The sequence below is a fragment of the Capsicum annuum genome, chromosome 9, assembly GCF_002878395.1.
Source record: "Capsicum annuum cultivar UCD-10X-F1 chromosome 9, UCD10Xv1.1, whole genome shotgun sequence".
Lineage (NCBI taxonomy): Eukaryota > Viridiplantae > Streptophyta > Magnoliopsida > Solanales > Solanaceae > Capsicum > Capsicum annuum.
Window position 1 is genome coordinate 76,531,167 of NC_061119.1, and position 19,679 is coordinate 76,550,845.

Genomic DNA, 19,679 nt, shown 5'->3' on the forward strand with positions numbered 1-19,679 from the left:
TTGTTTTGGCATGGTTGGATTGCTGGTATGAGAGAGTTGGACTCGATTGGGTTAGTCATGGTTGTGATCTTATCCCAGAGTCTTGGTGTGAGTTGTTATACTATTTTATTACATGTTCAAAATTTATCCAACTCAGCACAAATGGCTGGAGGTTGGTTTGGGTAATGGGGGTGGTCTTTGGTTTTGCTCGGACTTGGGACACCCATTACGACAAGGCCCCAGGGCGGGTCATGTCAAGATGGTATCAGAGACTTGGTTCATGGTCAATTAGGAGTCCACAAAGTTATGTCGAGTAGAGTATCTTTTAGGTGTGTGTAGAGTGCCACACTCATAAGGGAGAGAATACAAGACATTTAGGAATGTTTCAATTTCTTGGTATTCTATTTTCAATCTTGGAGTATCAGTCTTGGAATCTTCTCTAATCCTTGTTTGTTCATCTTTCAGATCATGCCTCGGAACACAAGAAAATTCTTGTATCCTATCTGGGGGTAATACTGAAGGGGTGCATCCTACAAATGGTGTTCATCTTTGATCTCAAGGTCCTATCCCTGATAGTTCTGGAGTTTCACCAGTTGCTACTAGTCCTCCTTAAGGTGAGGTGATTATTGTGGAATTTCGTTAGTCTATTCAAGCTATTGCAAAACTAGTTGCTGCTCAGGCTTAGTGGGATGTGTCTGGTGCTTTGTTTGTTGAGGCCAAAAGGGTTGGCCAATTAATGATGATGAGTACTCTAATGTTTTTTGGAGTAAATGTGGAGGATGATCTATAGGGCTTCTTGGATGAGATAGAGAAGGTATTTTGGGTGATGCAGACTACTAATATGGAAAAGGTAAACTTTACACCTTATCAGCTCAAAGACATTGCATATCAGTGGTATGAAGAGTGGGATAGGAATATAGGAGATGTGGAGGAGTCATCTTTATGGTATGCCTTTTCTATGATTTTCTGGATCATTTATTTCTCCAAAGGTTGAGGGAAGCAAAGATGGAAGAGTTTGTAAACCTCATGTAGGGGAGGATGTCTGTCCAGGAATATACCTTGAAATTTCACCAATTGTCAAGGTATGCTCCTGATTTAGTGGCTGACATGTAGGCTAGAATAAGAAAGTTTGCTTTTGGGTTGAATCGGGATATGATTTTGGAGAGCAAGATTGCCTTCCTGATTAAAGACATGGACATCTCTAGGTTGACTGTTCATATGTAGTAGGTAGAAGAAGAAAAGAGAAAGTAGGTGGAGTTTGGGGATAGGTAGGATAAGAGGAGTAGATTTCTTGATCAGAGAGGGTAGTTTTAGTTCCTACTCATCTGCTAGTGCTCCTTATTAGTTAGGCGATAGGTGTCATCATGGTAATGACAATTTCCAGGTGCAAGGTACCCAATCTTAGGCAAGTATACGTCATTCAGTTTCTTTATATCCTCCTTGAGGGTTTTGTGGTAGTCCCCATCAATGTTATTACGATAAAGAGAAGGAATGCTTCAAGTGTGGATAGGCAGCCCATAGGCTCAAGAATTGTTTGGTAATAAGGTCGCTATGGGGGTGAATAAGATTCTGTTAGCTTTATCTTCTGCTCCTACACCTGGTGGTGTGGCACCTCCTTCTGCTACTGCTCCTGGTTCTAGTATTGGTTGGAATAGGTTGTATGCTTTGGCATCCCGACAGGAATCCAAGGCACCACCTGATATCATTATTGGTATGTTATAACTTTTCTCTCATGACGTATATTATTTGCTTGATCTAGGGTCCACTCTCTCCTATGTGACTTCTTATGTGGCTGTATGTTTTGGTTTTGATCCAGAAATTATTTAGGATCCTTTTTTTTATTTCTACCCCAGTAGGTGACTCGGTTATTGCTAAAAGAGTCTATAGGGGATGTGTGGTATCTGTTGGTGGCAAGTAGACCTTGGTGGATCTGTTTTAGTTGGATATGATGGATTTTGATTTTATTCTGGGTATGGACTATTTACACTCTTGGTACGTATCTTTGGATTGTCAGACCAGTAGAGTTATCTTTACGTTCTCTAGTGAGCTAATTATAGAACGAGAGGGTGTTTCTTTAGCTCCTAGGGAGGTTTATATCTTATCGTAGCGCTCGAAGAATGATCTCCTAAGGTTGTCTTTATCTCTTGGTCTGGGTTAAAGATTCTAACTCTGAAGGTCCTTCTTTTCAGTCAGTTCCTGTGGTTAATGAGTTTCTAGAGGTCTTTCCTGATGATCTTCCTGGTGTTCCTCTGGATAGAAAAATAGAGTTTGGTATTGATCTAATTTTGGAAACTCATCTAATTTCTATCCCTTTGTAAAAAATAACTCCGGCTAAGTTTAGAGAACTCAAGGAGCAGTTTAAGTATCTTTTGGATAAGGGGTTTATTCGTCCTAGTGTATCTCCTTAGGGTGCACCAGTGTTGTTTGTGCGCAAGAAGGATGGTTCCCTTCGGATGTGCATTGACTATAGGTAGTTGAAAAAGATGGTAGTCAAGAATAAGTATCCTCTTCCAAGAATAGATGATCTATTTTACCAGTTGCAAAGTGCCAAGTTTTTTTCTAAGATAGATCTTCATCTTGGGTACCATCAGCTAAAGATTAGGGAGGTGAATATCCGTAAGACAACTTTTTGTACTCGATATGGGCCTTTTGAATTTTTAGTGATGTCATTTGGGTTGACTAATGCTCCGGTAATATTTATGGATCTAATGAAAAAGGTTTTTCATCAGTATTTAGATCTCTTCCTTATTGTATTCATTGATGACATTCTAGTTTAATTGAAGATTAAGGTGGATCATGTTAATCACCTCCATATGGTATTGTAGACCTTAAAATAACAACAGTTGTATGCCAAGTTCTCCAAGTGTGAGTTTTAGTTGAACGTTTTAACTTTCTTGGGTCATATTATTTCTAGTGAATGGATCATGGTAGATCCACAAAAGGTTATTGTGCTGAAGAGGTGGCCTAGACCTATGACTACATCCGACATTCGGAGCTTCTTCGGTTTAGCCGAGTATTACAGGAGGTTTGTGAAAAGATTTTTATCGATAACTGCTCCTTTGACTAAGTTAACTCGGAAAAAAGTCAAGTTTACTTGGTCAGATACATATAAGGGGAGTTTTGAGAAGTTGAAGAATAAGTTAACTTCGGCTCCAATTTTGACTTTGATAGAAGGCAATGATAGGTTCATGGTTTATTATGATGCATCTTGGGTAGGGCTTGGTTGTGTCTTGATGCAACATAGAAAGGTGATTGCTTATGCTTCTAGGCAGTTGAAGGTACATAAGAGGAACTATCTTACTTATGATTTGGAGCTATTGGCAGTCATGTTTGCTTTGAAAATATGGGGGCATTATTTGTAAGGTGTTCACGTGGATATCTTTTCTAATCATAAGAGTCAACAGTATGTGTTCACCCAAAAAGAGCTTAATCTCAGGCAGAGGAAATGGCTCAAGCTTCTCAAGGATTATGATATGAGTCTTCACTATCACCCAAGTAAGGCTAATATGGTTGCTAATTCTCTTAGTAGGTTATCCATGGGGAGTTTGACTCATGTGGAAGAAGAAAAGCAGTAATTGGTAAAGGATATTCACTGCTTGGATAATCTTAGAGTTTGCCTCTTGGACTCCAAGGATGGTAGTGTGGTGGTGCAAGATGTGGTTCGATCGTCTCTTAGTGTGGAGATTAAGAAGAAGCAAATGGTATATCCTATCTTGATGAAGATCAAGAATGACACTGATGGGAAAAAGTGGTGGTGTTTGAGATCAATGGTCATGGTACTTTACGGTACCAAGGGATATTTTTTGTTCCTGATATCGATAGGTTGCGACAAAAGGTTTTGACTAAGGAGCATGAGTTGCTCTATGTTGTTTATCCCAGCTCGACTAAGATGTATCATGATCTCAAGGAGATTTATTGGTGGAATGACGTGGAGAGGGATATGGCTGATTTTGTGGCCAAGTACATAGTGTATCAATCGGTTAAGGTTGAGCACATGATTCTAGGAGGGTTGTATCAATAAATTGATTTGCCCGAGTAAAAGTTGGAAGTGATCAATATGGACTTTGTTACCGATCTTACTCGGTCTTAGAGTCAATATGATTCTATTTGGGTCATAGTGGTAGGATGACTAAGTCTACACATTTTTTGCCAGTGCAAACTACCTTTTCGGTGGAGGATTATGCAAACATGTATCTTCAGGAGATTATGAAGCTGGATGGGGTGTCTGTTTTGATTATTTCTTATCATGACACACAGTTTACATCTCACTTCTAGCAATTTTTTTAGAGAGAGTTGTGGACCAAGGTGAGTCTAGGTACTGCTTTTCATCCGCAGATGGATGGGAAAGCAGAGAGAACTATTCAGACTTTGGAGGATATTCTTCGGTCCTGTGTCATTGATTATTATGAAAATTGGGTTGAGCATCTACCTTTGGTGGAGTTTTCTTACAATAATAGCTATTATTCTAGTTTTAGTAGGGTCCCTTTTGAGGACTTGTATGGTAGGAGAAGTAGATCTCCTATTGGTTGGTTTGAGCTTGGTGAGGCGGAAATGTTTGGTCCTGACTTGGTTTACCAGGCTATGGATAAGGTGGAGGTGATTCAGGATAGACTTAAGGCTTAAGGTCGCCAAAAGTCCTATGCGGATGTTAGGAGTAGAGACTTAGAGTTTGAGGTTGGAGATAAGGTTTTTCTCAAGGTATCTCCCATGAAGGAGTAGTGCAGTTTGGCAAAAAGGAGAAGCTCAGTTCTCAATGTGGATCCTTATGAGATTGTGCAAAAAGTTAGTAATGTTGCTTATGAGCTGGAGTTGCATTCTATCTTAAGTTTGGTTCATCTGGTCTTTCATGTTTCCATGTTTAGGAAGTGCATTGGTGATCCTTCATCGGTTGTTCCTTTGGAGGGATTGGGTCTCACGGATTTTTGGTCTTATGAAGAAGTCCCCATTGAGATCTTGGATAAGAAGTTTCGTCGATTGTGGACCAAGGATGTGGCTTCGGTTAAGGTTCTTTGATGAAACCATAAGGTGGAAGAAACTACTTGGAAAGCAAAAGAGGACATAAAGTCCAAATATTCACAGTTGTTTTTTGCTCCTGGGATTCGTGTGGAAGGTATATGTCTTCAACACATCTTTGTTTTTAGAATTTGTTAAAGAAAAGATTTATATCTTTGCCTATTTTTTTTGAACTTTGTTAGAGATTGGGAATATGTTTGAAAACATAATGCAAATGAATCTAGCATGTGGTTATCCCTACGTTGTCCGTTATTCGAGGATGAATGTTCCTAGTAGGGGAGACTGAAACACCCTAGTTTTTGGACCTTAGAAAATTTCATGGAATTTTGATCTCTAGACCCAATACAACTCATGGGTACGAGCCGTCTATTGGGGGAAGGATGGTATGGTCCAATCGTATACTGACTAGTGTTGGTTGAGGGGATAGATTGTGGTTACTGGAATGGACATGACTTAGGGGTACAAGTCGTATTAGTGGTTACGACTCATTTGGTTCCTTAATCTTAGACTTGGTTACTTGGGTTGGATCTGAGTACGAGTGGCTCATCATGAGCAGTAAGCCAGGGTATGAATCATACCTGGGACTCGTATGGTAGGCAGTGTTCAATCTACCAGGTATATTATTCTGCTAGGGATACAGATCATATGCTATGGTTACAACTTGGTTGGATGAGTTATATGCTAGATAGTGTTTGATCCTAAGGCTGAGGCCAGTACCGATCGTATCATAGGGTATGACTTGTGTGGGTCAGTCATATCCTTGCGATGGGATTTTGGTGCAACTTAAGTGGGGGGTATTTTGGATATTTCCGCACTTATCCTAACAGGGTCCCATGACTTCTAACCTATTTAGGGGTTATTTACACAATTATTCTATTCATTAACACTTACAAACTCTTCTTAAACATTCATATTTCTCTAATGAGCTTTTGGGAAAGGGGGCAAGGGTTTCAACAAAAGGATCAATTTGGGGCTTGTCTTGGTGATTTCTTTCCTTCATCATCTTAGTTTAAGTCATGTTCTCTTCCCTTATTGTTAATTTTACTTAAATTCATGGTTTATATGAATGTTTTCATGGTTTTACTATTACATAATTTGGTTTTCAAATATAATTTAGGGGTTTTGATGATAAAAGGTTGGTTATGGTTTCCCATGGTTTAAATTATGCTTTCATATGCATTCATGGTGGTTTTGAATAATTGGATTTAATAAGAATGGTTTATTGGTAATTGGAATTGGTTTTGGTCATATTATGCCCCAATGTGTTTGACAAAATGCTTATAAAGATATATTCATTACATTGACTTCTTTTAATGGAACTCTTGGATGTTATAAACTTGGTAAAAGAATTATACATGGTTTAAATGGTTTGGGAAAGCTAAAGGCTAATTAGTTATGCTTGTTGGAAACATGGACGTTTCCCAAGGGGTTTAATATGGTAAATGGAAGGGCACTTGAAAGTTCCCTTAAACCTATAAATAATTAGCTATGGATGATACTTGCAAGTAAGGGTTGGTATGAGGATACCCATATTAATAGCCTTGGTTAATAAATGGAAAATGGTTTGGTTATAGGAAACTGGTTTTAATTTGGATATAATGGTGGGATGTTTATCAAAGTCGTGGAATATGGAGGTCCTGAGGGGACCAAAACTGGAAACTTATATTTATTGATATGAGGTTGGCCTTGGTGACCGTGTGCATGATGTCACATTTTATTTTGGGGATGTACTAGTCATCCCATGGGATACTTACCTGGTCATACGTCTATACGCACTTGGCCCTTTTAGCAGGGGAGCTGAACCCATATAGCTCGTGAATGGTTTAGGACGGCAAAGCTACACAACCCTGGTAAAGGTTTTAAAGGCATGCTAAACTTGGTCCCTTTTCCCTGCATGGTTATGTATGCATACATACATATATATATATATGTTTGGTTGTGTGCATATAGATGGTTTTACTTGTTTGATAAATGGCTTTATTTAACCCTTACCCTGAGATCATGCTAGCGGTCACTTGCTAACCCAGTCTATTGGCGGCTATATACCCATGCTATGCAGGAACCGACCGTTTTACTCCTACTATATAGTGATTGACTTGGGGACAGTTTTTGGACTAAAGTTGTGAGCTTTCATCCTTTCGGAAAGCTCTATTTCATGTTATGGATATTTCTAAACATTTTGGTTTTATTTTGGATATTGGTTTTGGATATGGTTGGGGGCATGTCCCAACCGAATTTCATTACTCTTTTGCTTAGAGGCATACTTCTATGAGTTGGAAAAGGCGAGATTGGTATAGCTGTCAGCCTTGGCATTGGAATAAGCTGGTAAGCTGACATCATTAGATAATATTGTTGGTTGTTCAATCCAATTTCATTTTGGGGTTTATTATATTATGTTTTGCAACGTCTTTAGTTATGGCCTAGTTTATGGCCCTTATTTTGGTATGATTGGATTGCGTGGTATGGGAGGGTTGGACTCGATTGGGTTGTGATCTTATCCTATAGTCTTTGTGTGAGCTATTACACTATTTTGTTACATGCTTAAAATTTAGGCAAGTCAGGGTTGGCGGTTGGAGGTTGGAGGTTGGGTTGGGTAACAGGGGTGGTCTCTAGTCCTGGTCTGATTTGGGATGCCTATTAGAATAAGGCCCCAGGGCGGGTCGTGTCCATGCATTACTGTCCTGTCAGGAGTAGGAGAGTTTACCAAATGTAGTTACTTGAATGCTTCATGCCTTTCACCTTGATGTTTATGTATTGTTAAACCCGGGATTGAATTTCTCTTATGTTACTCCTTTGGTTCCTATAAATTTTGGGGTAGGTCTTGAAAATCTCTCTACGCCTTTCTCAGTTTCCACCCTCGTGGGTGAGTCATTTGTTTCCAAATGAGTCTATAGGGAGTGTCTTAATACCATCCTCCATCAGATCACACAAGCGAACCTAATAGAGTTAGAGATAGCAGATTTCGATGTTATTATGGGTATAGATTGGCTCCCTGCATGCTACGCCTCGATAGATTGTCGCACCCATATGGTGAAGTTCCAATTTCCTAATGAAGTTGTTTTTAAGTGGGAGGACAGTTTTGTTTCTCCCAAAGGCCATTTCATCTCTCACCTTAAAGTATGAAAGTTAATATCAAAAGGGTGTATTTACCATTTTGTTTGATTCAAAGATACTAAGTTTGAAGTTTCAAAAGTTCAGTCAGTTTGGGTCGTAAATGAGTTTCCGGAGGTTTTTTCCAAAGATCCCCCAGGGGTACCTCCAGATAGACAAATCGAGTTTGATATTGATCTTCTTCCTGATACTTATCCCATCTCCATTTCTCTTTATCGTATGGCTCTAGCCGAGCTCAAAGAGTTAAAAAATAGCTTACGGACCTCTTAGATAAAGATTTCATCAGACCCAGTGTATCTTTGTAGGGCACTTTAGTTCTCTTCATGTGCAAAAAAGATGGTACTCTCAAAATGTGCATAGCCTATAGACAATTAAACAAGGTCAACATCAAGAACAACTATCCCATTCCTAGAACTAACGATCTGTTCGACCAGATTTAGGGTGCCAGGTAGTTCTCCAAGATTGATCTTGGATCGGAGTATCATCAGTTAAAATTCTGGGAGTAGGACATTTCAAAAATAGCTTTTTGAATGAGGTATTACCATTTTGAGTTTGTGCTATGTCGTTTGTACTGAAAAATGCTCTTGCAACCTTTAAGAATTTGGTGAACAGGGTCTTTAAGCAGTACTTGGATATGTTTGTCATTATTTTTATTAATGACATACTAGTGTATTCCAAAATTGGGGAAGAGTATGTAGACCATTTGACAATAGTGTTGCAGACCTTTAAGAACCATCAGTTGTTTGCAAAGTTTGGTAAATGTGAGTTTTGGTTGGAATCTATTACCTTCTTGGGGCATGTTATTTCAGGGGTTGGTATTTATTTAGATCCTTAAAAGACTGATGCAGTAAAGCACTGGCCTAGGCCGATCACACCATCCGATACCATGAGCTTTTTGGGTTTAGCTGAGTACTACAGAAGATTTGTCGAAGGGTTCTCCTCTATAGCTGCACCATTGACTAAGCTTACCCAAAAGAAGGTGAAGTTTATATGGTCGAATAAGTATGAGAACAGTTTCCTAGAGTTGAAGGATAGATTGACATCAGCTCCAATGTTAGCTTTGCCAGAAGGGTTAGATGGGTTTGTAGTGTATTATGATGCTTGTAAAGTCAGGTTATGTTGTATGTTGATACAAATTAGGAAAGTGATAGCCTACGCATCTAGGAAACTCAAAGATCACAAAAAGAATTACCCAACTTACAATTTGGAGTTAGTTGCTGTGGTTTTGCTTTGAAAAATTTGGGGCACTATCTATATGGTGTGCATGTTGATGTTTTTACAGACCATAAAAGTCTTCAGTATGTATTTACTCAGTGAGATCTGAATCTTTATCAAATAAGGTGGTAGGAGTTTCTAAAATATTATGACATAAGTGTTCTCTATCATTCGGGTAAGGTCAACATGATGGCTAACACATTAAGTAGGTTATCCATGTGTGTTGTTGCCTATGTGAAGGAGAAAGGATGAGGATTAGCCAAAGACGTGTATAGATTATCCCATTTAGGAGTTCGTTTGCTCGACACTGATGATGGGGGAGTGGTAGTTCAAAGCTGGTAGTAGAAGTGCAAGAGAAGCAGCAGAATGATCCCATCCTTAACCATACATTAGAAGCAGTCTTACAATAGAAGGTTGAGGTTTTCCCCCCAAGGGGGATATGGCACACATTGATATCAAGGTAGACTTTATGTTTCAAATATAGAGGGTTGAGAGAAAAGATGCTAGCCTAGGATCATAGTGCGAGGTATTCCATTCAACCAGGTGCTACTAAGATGTACCATGACTTACAAGAAATTTATTGGTGGAATGGTATTAAGAGGGACATAGTTGAGTCTGTAGTGAAGTTTCCCAATTGTCAGCAACTTAAAGTTGAAGACCAAAGATCGGGTGGTACTTTGCAAGAGATTAGTATCCCCACTTAGAAGTGGAAAGCAGTGAATATGGATTTCAACACAGGGTGACCTCAGATGAGATTTCAGCATAACTTGATTTGGGTCATAGTAGACTAAATGACTAAGTCAGCCCATTTCCTACTCGTCCAGACTTCAGACACAGCGGAGACTATGCCAGAATGTATATCCAGGAGTTAGTAAGCCTTCGTGGGATACCCTTATCCATTATTTCAGATAGAGGCACGCAGTTCACTTTGTAGTTGTGCAAATCTTTATATAAGGGCCTTGGTATAAAAGGTTAAGCTTAGTATTGCATTTCACCCACAGACTAATGGTTATGATGAGTACATAATGCAGACATTATAAGACATGTTAAGAGCTTGTGTTTTAGACTTTAAAGAGAGTTGGGATGATCATTTATCATTGATTGAGTTCGATTATAATAACAGTAATCATGCCAGCACTCAAATGGCTCTATTTGAAGAATTGTATGGGTGTAGATGCCGATCACCTATAGGATGGTTTGAGTTTGGTAAAACGGCTTTAATTGGGATGGATTCTATTATTAAAGCCATGGAAAAGGTTCAGTTGATTTGTGAAAGGTTGAAGACTACTCAAAATCATCAAAAGTCATATACTGATGTAAAAAAAAGAGTACTCCAGTTTGAAATGGGTGATTGGGTATTCTTTAAGGTGTCGCCAATGAATGGGATAGTGAGATTTGGAAAAAAAGGGAAGTTGAGTTCACAATTTGTTGGTTCATATGAGATAGTGAAGCGTATTGGAGTAATGTCTTATGAATTAAATCTTCCGTTAGAGTTAGATGTGGTTCATCAAATGTTCCATGTTTCAATGCTTAAGAAGTGTATTGGAAGTCTATCCTTGGTAGTTCCCCTAAAAAGAGTAGGGGTCAAAGATAATTTATCGTACGAGGAGATTCCTATAGAGATACTTGATAGGCAATTTTGAAGGATAAGGAATAAGGAGGTAGCATCAGTGAAACTTCTCTGGAGAAACCAAATAGTTAAAGGAGCTACTTGGGAAGCTGAAGCAAATATGTTGGCCAAGTATCCTCATCTCTTTTCTTTCAACTCAATTCCTACTGAAGGTACATAGTTATTTGCAGCCAAGACTCTCTCTTTATAAGTCTGTTTAAGTATTCTTGAGTCGTATCACATGTGGTGTATGGTTGGATCCTTAAGATAGATGTAAGCTTGTTTATAAGTTGGTTGTTAGTATGGTTGATCCTTTTCCTAGTCCTAAAGGACTCCATATTCATGGATGAATGTTTCTAAGAGGGAGATATTATAATACCCCATCTCTGAAAGTTCTTTGCCCATTATACGACTCATCTTTTGAGTCATATACACAGTATATAAGTGGCATGTTGAAATTGTATCCAAAATCAGTATGGTATGGCTGGAAATCTATTCAAGTTATAATTTGACCCTAGAAGTCATCAAGAAAGTTACGAGTCGTATGAGGCTAAGTCATAAGAACATCAGTGTATCCTCCTTGAGATACTGTCTAAGATACAAATTGGGGGCTAAGGGTCCTATGATGAAGATACGAGTCGTAGGTAGAGCTCGTAAGTTGATCAGTGTATACTTTCTTCTGATTCTATCCATCTTACAATTTATGATGCCTAGTCGTACCTTTCCATATGAGTCCTAAGATAAAATCATAAGAAGTGGTGAGTAAATTCTGAGAAGTTAAGTTAAGGGGCTTTTTAGACTTTTACCGCTTATAACACCTAACCCACGACATTTAACAATGAGGGGCATTACTTTTCTTCTCTTTTCTGTCGAGTAAACTAGACAAACTCTCTTTCCATTCTCAAGGACAAGATTAGGGTTTCTTCTCAAGAACATCTTCCAAGTTTAAAAGGTCAAGTTTACTTCACTAAGCTGAGAACATTAAGGTATGCGGGGTTTATGAACAAGAATATTCTTTCATCCTTGTTCCCAAAACTTGTTTTAAAGTTAAAGTTATATGATTTGCAATTCGGGTTCATACCCGAATTATCTTATTTTGAGTTTATGAAATTATCATGTGATTGAAGCATTAAAGTGCATACATTTTCTCATCTATCTATATTTTGACTTGAAGATTTTCTATTATGATTTGACTATCATGAGTTTGATTTCAAAACATTTATTAAAGATTTCCAATTGAGTTTAAAGCATGATATTGTACTATAAGTTATATGAAAGAAAATATGAGATTTAAGGCTTTAGAATAATCACTAAGTTTTCTAGGAAGTTTGATCTTTTGATTCAATGACAAGACTTAAAATCCACGACTATTTATCTTGATTATGATCTCAAGCAAAGAAAAGCATAATTGATTTGTAGTAAACAAACCCTTTTGCTATTTTAAGGTGGATTTCCTAAAGTATGAGCATATAAGTATTCTAGGAGTTGTATTTAGCTCCGAGAAGGGAATGTGGATGAGCGTATCCTAAATTCCTAGAAACTATGAGCCAATGTAGGTTAAGATTTTTTCCAATATAGATGAAGTTAAGAATAGTGATCACTAAAAAAAGGTTCTATTCTGATGGCAAGGGTAGAACAGCTCTGCCCAATGTGGGTAAGGTTTGGACTCTATGGTAGCTCACATGGTTTATGTCAGTTAGAAGAATCTCCCATAAGCAAGGTTAAAAGTAATGATTTTAAGAAACTAAGTGTAATGGCTCACTAAGATTATTAATATTCTTTATACTCTAAGTTTATAATTTGTAGTCTTAAGTTTTACTTAAGTCCATGGTGAGTCATTTATGTTTAGCATGCACAGATTAAAAGCTTATATATATTTTCAACATTGTTTTAAATATGCATTCACCCCTACATACACAGTACATTCTAGAACTATTGATCAATATATATGCCTGTGTGCTACATTGTCTTATGATGTAGGTTTTGGTGCCTTTTTCCAGCAGTACGAGTTACTTCGGCATCATTACCTACATCCTGACATTCGGTGAGTCCTCATAGTTTGAGGACCCAGTCTTTTAAATTTGTGTTTTCTTTAATGGGAGTATTTAGACATTGATTTCAGTTTATGTACGGGTCAGTTGGGGTCTGTCCCAGTGGCTCTCTATTCTATAGTAGAGGCTTGTCAGACTATGTGTAAGCTTAAGTTGAAAAAGTTTGTGTAAAGATTTATAAGTTGAATATTTACTTTAAGTTATGAAATTTTTTATCTTTTGTTTTCTTCTTATGTTTACCATCCTTACTGTGTGAGTTTTGAGCTAAAAAGATATCATGGGTTAGCTTGGGGCTACTCGTAGTCCTAAGTACCGTGTGACATCTAGGGGACACTCTTAGGGCGTTACAAACTTAGTATTAGAGCCTAAGGTTTTGAAGAGTCCTAGGGAATTAGGTAAGCCACATTACGTAGAGTCTTGATCATAAGTGTTATTGTACCATATTTATGAGCAAGAGGCTACAGAACAAATTAGGAATCATCAGTTCTTTTATGATCTATCATGATTATAATTGTCCCTAGCTGCCTAAACTCATGCTTTCACATGACAAAATATGTCTCCTCGCTGAGCCGATGCACACAGAGTTGATCTTTACATTATTGGGGTTGACTTCTACCTTTTTCTCAGCCAAATTATGTCTTTATTTATATTCAGAAATAGAGTTACTCCATTTTGGCTATCCAATATATATTGACATTCGAGTTGTACTAGTTAGTTGTTACATTGTGACACCAGGTTTTGGGATATTATATGGTATCTTAACTGTGTATTTTTGATTTTCCTATATATGTAGGGTTCGAGTCTATTCTAGGAGCCTTTTCTTAGGTTTTGGTATTGATTTCTTATTGATGCTAGTTTGGGTGATAGGCTTAGTTATCAAGGCTTTTCGCGACAAGTACCATCATGACCCTTGGTTTTTAGGTCCTGACAAATTAGTGTCAGAGTAGCTAGGTTATTGGTCTCAATTGTATAAGAATGGGGTATCTAATAAATTCATTCGGATTGGTATGTAGATGTTCGTATCTATCTTCGAGAGGCTATAAGACATCTTTAATAAACGTCCCTTATTTTATTCTATGTTATGTGGATATTTTCTACCCTATGTTCTAAGTTATATTTCACTCTTTCTATACAAATGGTGAGGACTAGATCTAGTGAGACTTGAGATTTGAATCCATTATCTGAGGAGAAAGTCTAGTCTAGAGGGAGAGTTATGAGTCGTGGTCGGGCTCTAGTCAGGCTTGATGTGCAGGACGAGCATGAGGATCTACCTATCTAGATATAACACTAGGAACTCTTCCCTGAGCCTCTAGATAATCATGCTAGAGATATGGGCCCTACTCTAGTTCTATCGAGTTATTTTATCCGGTCATAAAGGGTTACTGGTTCGCTTATTGACCTGGATAGAGGGTACTTCTCTGAGTGCACCCGGTGTTCCTCCAGCTTTGAATATTACACCTCTATTTGTGCTAGAGTCTGATTTTGGTGTTCCTCTAATTCCAAGTATGGATCCTTCTGTTGTACCAACATATACTTATGGTACTCTACAAACCTCGAGTATGGTTCCTCTTTAGTGTCGGTATCTGAGTATGGTATTTTTAAGTCCAGAGTTCAGCCTTTATCTATGATTCCTCCTCAGATGGATTTTTAGCCAGTCAAATTTAATATGCCTCTTATTATTGGAAATATTGCTATGTCTTCTGAGGATTAAAAGTGGTTTGAAAGGTTTACTCATTAGGATCCTCCAGGTTCAATGGTGTTCTAGGCAATGATGCCTATGAGTTTTTGATGGATTATTATGAGAAGTTGTATAACCTTGGTTCTCTTAAAATGTATGTGGTTTCTTATTCTATGTACTAGTTGAAAGATGCATTTAGAGATTGGTGGAGTTTACTTATTGGTTACAGACCTCTTAGTTCGCTGAAAATGACTTAGGAATAGTTTATAGAGGCCTTTATAGACAAATTTGTGTCCTTCAGTTTAAGGGATTAGATGAGAGATAACCTTGATATCTTGGAGAAGGGCTCCATGACTGTTGCGGAGTATAAGGAACAATTCCATACCTTGTTTAGATATTCTTATGCTAGTATTGCCACCTAATCTGAAATGATTTGGAAGTTTATGAAGGGGGATATTTCTCTTCAACGTGATATGACTTAGATAGTAGTATATGGAGCATCATTTCAGAGTATTATAGATCATGTTAAGATGACTAAGTCTATTATTTGAGCATCTCAGGGAGGCGCTAAGAGGATGTACCATTAAGGTAAGTTTAGAGGTTGCATCTCTCAAGGTAAAGATATTAGAGATTTTTCAGGTATTATGGTAGACCAGTGTAGGAAGCCTTGTAGAGTTCAAGTGATGGGTCTCTTGGTTTAGTTGCTTTAGGAGGTCGTCTTAGTTTAGTCATACCTCCTTCTATCGAGCTAGGCTATAGGGTTTGTTATATGTGTGATAAGATTAGCCATTTGGCCAGGGATTGTCCCTGTCGTGTCTTTAGAGTTATTCCTATATTAGCTGGGAGAGGTAGAGGTTCTACTAAGGGTGCGAGAGGCAGAAATAGTGGTGGTGGTCAAAGGACTACCAAGTGAGGTAGTGCACGTGGTAAATGTTATGCTATACCTGTCAGGCCAGAGGTAGAGACCTCCGATGCTGTCATCTCAAGTATAGTCTATGTTTTTTTAGGTATGCATCTGTGTTATATTATTTGGGGTCAACTTTCTCTTATGTGTATGCATAGTTTACCTTAGGTTTGATTCTTCTTGTGAGCCTCTTGATGTGCCTATTTATGTATCTACCCCCGCAGAAGACTGTTTAGTGATGGATCAACTGTACCGATCTTTGGTTGTGACTTTTGCTGGGCATAAGACCTCGGAAGATCTGATTATATTAGATATGGAAGATTTTGAAGTTATCCTAGGTATGGACTAGTTAGCTCTCTATCATGCTATCCTAGATTATTATGCTAAGACTTTGACTTTACCTTCATCAGGTGTGCCAGGATAGCTTGAAAGGGTATTCATCAGTCGAGCCACAAGAGAGTTATATCTTTTCTTAGTCTCATTGCTTGGTTGATAAGGGTGTCCATTATATTTTTCTCATATTCGTGATACTAGTGTTGCTTTACCTCAATCTTTGGATTATATTTGTATTATCCATTAATTCATGGATGTTTCTATACAAATTTGCCTGGATTACCTCTAGATTGTGATATTGACTTTGCTAATAATGTTAATCTAGGAACTAAGTCCATTTCTATTCCTCTCTATAGGATGGCCCTAGAAGAGTTAAAGAAATTAAAGAATTGCAGAAGTTGTTAAAAAGGGATTTATCCGACCAAATGTATCATCTTGGGGTACACCTAGCTTGTTTGTAAAAAAAAAAAGGTCTATGCATATGCGTATTGATTATAAGCAGTTGAACAATATGATAGTTAAGAATAACTATCCTCTTCCTAGTATTGATGATTTGTTCGATCATCTTTAGGGTGCTGTGGTATTTTCAAAGATCGTTTTAAGGTCTGGGTATTACCAGTAGAGGATTAGAGCTTTAGATATTCTAAAGATAGATTTTCAAACTCAGTACGGCCGTTATGAGTTCTTGGTCATGTCTTTTGGGTTGGCAAACACCCAAGTCGTGTTCATGGAGTTGATGAACCAGGTATTTTGACTGTATCTTGACACCTTTGTCATTGTATTTATAATTAATATCTTTGTTTATTTAGCCATTTACAGATTATACTTCAGAGATTGAGGGATGAGAAGTTGTATGCAAAGTTTTATAAGTTTGAGTTTTCATTGGAGTTTGTCTTTTTCTTGCATCACATGGTGACCAAGGATTGTATTATGGTTGATCCAGCCAAGATTTTAGTGGTTCGTGATTGAACTAGGCCTACTTTGCCTACTGAGATTTGGAGTTTTCTTTATTTAGCAGGTTACTATCAACATTTTCTTGAGGGTTTTTCATCTATTACAACTCCATTGAAAATATTGAAAAAAAAAATATTTCTTTCTAGTGGTCCGATGCTTGTGAAGCAAGCTTTCAAAAGCTCAAGAAGGGTGTGGATTTTACCATCTTTCGTGAATCTTTTGGTGTTGGGTCAGGTGTGGAGTTATGCATGGTTGTTTTCTCTTTGAAGTGGTAGAGGCACTATTTGTTTGGAGTTCGTTCTTAGATTTTATTGGATCATCATAGACTTAAGTATTTTATAACCCAGTGAGATCTTAACATGAGGAAGCATTGTTGGCTTGAGTTGTTTAAGGATTATGACTTGACAGTTCTTTATCATCCGGGTAAGGCTACTATGGCTACAACTGCCTTTAACCAAAAGTCGACTAGCAAGGGTAGCTTGGCGCATCTTTTGACTCAGGAATAGACTTTGGACATAAAGGTTCATTCTTTGGCTAACCAGAAGGTTAGGTTTAATATTTAGACATCAGGGTGTGTTTTGGCATTCGTAGAGGCTAGGTCTTCTTGATGGAGTAGATTCAAGCTCATCAATTTGATGATGATAGGTTGGAGGTAATTTGGAATAAGGTGTTGAGTGGTGAGGATAAGGAAGCATCACTTGTTCTAGATGATGTTTTGAGGAGTTGTGGATGAATTTATGTACCGAGAGTTAGTGATTTGATTATATCTATTTTGGAGAAGGCTCATTATTCAAGATATTTCATCAATTCAGGAGTGACTAAGATGTATCGTGATTTGAGATAGCATTATTGATGGATGATATAAGGTAGGATATATCAGATTTTGTAGCTCGTTGCATATATTGCCGCAAGTAAAAGTTGAGCATTTGTGATCGGTGGTTTGCTTCAGAGGTTACCCATTCTTGAATGGAAATGGGAATGGATCACTATAGACTTTGTGACTGGGTTTCTTCATACCTCTCATAGATCTGATAGTGTTTGGGTCATTGTAGATCGGTTGACCAAATTTTCTTATTTTATTCCAGTACAGGTTTTCTTCAGTGCTAAGAGGTTATCCTATACCTATATTCATGAGATAGTGTTTCTGCATAGTGCGCCAGTGTCTATCATCTCAGATCGAGGTTCAACGTACACATCTCATTTTTGGAAGACATTATAGGAGGAGTTGGGTGCCCGGGTTAATCTTAGAAGAGCTTTTCACCCTAGACTAGTAGAATGTCGGAGCAAACTATTTAGGTTAAGAGTAGTATCCAGCCTTGGTAAATTTTACATATAATATTAGCTACGATTCCAGTATTGAGATGGCTCCTTCGAGGCTTTGTAATTTAGCTTTGTCTCTCTCCTATTGGTTGTTTCATATTTCAAAGATTAGACCTTAAGGTGTGGACTTGCTTCGTGAGTACTTAGATAGGTTCGAGTCATTCAAGAAAGACTTTGAGCGGCTCAAAGTAGGCAGAAGTTTGATGTGGATAGTAGACTTCATGCCTTGAGATTTAGTGTTAGTAATCATGTCTTTCTTCGTATTTCACCTAGGAAGGGTGTGTTGAGGTTTAGGAAGAAGGGCAAGCTTTACCCCAGGTATATTATACCATTTGAGATTCTTTGAACTATTGAGGATATGTCTTATAAGTTAATATTTCCCCTAGAATTTTCATATGTTCATTAATTTTTTCATGTCTCCATGCTTCGGTGTTACATTCCAGAAGAGTCTCATGTCATTCTTTGGGATTCAGTCCAATTAGGTGAGCAGTTATCTTTTGTTGAGGAGCCGGTCTCCATTTTAACTAACGATGTTAGGCAGTTGCATTCTAGAGATATTCTAGTGGTTAAGGTCTAGCAGAAATATCGACCTGTAGATGATACTAATTAGGATGTTGAGTCTGATATGCATGGTAGTTATCCCAAGCTATTTTTTTGTTCAGGTATTTCTCTTGGCTTTAGTTCGAGGATGAACTAGATTCTTAATGGTGGATGATGTAATGACCTAACTTTTGGTTATTTGAGTGGCATATATATGTCTGCATGATTTGACAATTTTAACCCTCCCCATGATTGCATTGTGGTATTTCTGGGTTATGGGGATGATTGACACAGTTCCCAATGCATTTCTATGTAATTCATGCGAGTTTGTCATTTTTGGTGGCTTGAAAAGCCTTATAGTTGACTTCAGTAAATATTTATCGATATGTGCGTCAGATGGAAAAAATAGACAATGCCAGTAGATTTGAAATGTTGATTTTATGTTGGTATCATGGTTGATATGGTTTAATGGCTTTTATATCTCATTTCAACCATTAGTTTGAAAAGATATGAAATTGGGTTTTGGGTTCAACTTTGTGAAAAAGATGTTTTTTCAAAAATATGATATCATCATTGAGTTTGGAGTGTCAAATTTGATAGGGTAGCATATTTTGTTTGAATTCTTGGGACTCCGAATGAATCCTGAAGGGTCCGCGAAGACTTGGAATGCTCTAAGTCTTCAATTGGTGCATAGTTGCTGGTGTGACCGTTAAAGCGGCCCTTTGGGCGCTTTTTTGGCCTTTTGGTGCTAAGGCAGCCCTGGGTACCTAACAAGTAATGTTAAAGCGGTAAACTGGGAGATTTAGCGCCTACAGCTAAAGTGGCCCAAGGTTTGCTTTAGCAGACTGCCACCCTCGCTTCGGTATTAGTTTAGTGGCACCTGGGTGCTAAAGCATCCTATGGTCTGCTTTAGGATACCTAGTATATTTAAATACTTTTTTCTCAAATTTTGACTACTTTCGATACTTGGAG